Genomic DNA, 1,016 nt, shown 5'->3' with positions numbered 1-1,016 from the left:
CTCGAGTCCTCCATAGTACCCTCCTTCAGCACAGCTGGGATATCCTCTCTGACCAGTAATGCAACTCCTCCAACCCTTTTTTCCCTCTCTCTCTGTCCCGCCTGAAGCATCGATATCCTGGGATATTTAGTTGTCAATCATGCCCTTCCCTTAACCAAGTCTCAGTAATTGTAATAACATCATACTCCCAGTTACTAATCCAAGTTCATCTGCCTTACCTACTACACTTCCTGCATTAAAACAAATGCACCTCAGACCAGTTGCGTTCATCATCTGCTTCCTGCCTCCTCTTCCCCTTAGTCACTCTGACTTCATTATCTAGTTCCTTACAGGCTTTAGTTCCTACCTCCTTACTGTCCACTAACCTCTACATTAGTTTAAACCGTCCCCAATAACGTAAGTGAAAGCATCCCCTAGGGCATTGGTTCCAGTCCGGCCAAGTGTAGACCGCCAATTTTTAATTGTCCAACCTCCCGCAGAACCAGTCCCAATGTCCCAAAAGTCTGAACCCCTCCCTCCTGCATCACCTCTCAAGCCACACTTTCATCCTGCCGATTCTAACATGCCTACTCTGACAAGCACATGGCATTGGCAACAATCCTGAGATTACCACTTCTGAGGTCCTACTTTTTAACTTGGCTCCTAACTCTCGTAATTCTGCTTGTCAGACCTCATCCCGTTTTTTAACCTATATCATTAGTGCCTATATGCACTACCACAACTGGCTGTTCACGCTGGGGTGAGGATGGGGAACACAGTCTGAGGGTAAAGGACAGGGGTTCAGTGTCAGGATGCAGACAGTGGTTGTGGGGCTGCAATTTGAGAGTACAGATAATTGGAGGGGGTATATAGATGAGGGTTCAGACAGTGGGGGATGAGTGGGTGGGGTCTGAGAGTATAGATAGTGGGGGATGGGGGTATTGGCAGTGGGGGATAGGTGGGTGGGGTCTAGGGGTACAGACAGGAGATGGCGGGAACTAGGATTTCAAACATCTGCCAATCAAACATTGTGCTTC

Source organism: Chiloscyllium plagiosum, unplaced genomic scaffold (genome assembly GCF_037043375.1).
Source record: "Chiloscyllium plagiosum isolate Xiang-an unplaced genomic scaffold, Cpla_swu_hap1 HiC_scaffold_33, whole genome shotgun sequence".
NCBI lineage: Eukaryota > Metazoa > Chordata > Chondrichthyes > Orectolobiformes > Hemiscylliidae > Chiloscyllium > Chiloscyllium plagiosum.
The sequence above is the reverse complement of the archived record's forward strand: the minus strand, read 5'-3'. Positions refer to the sequence as shown.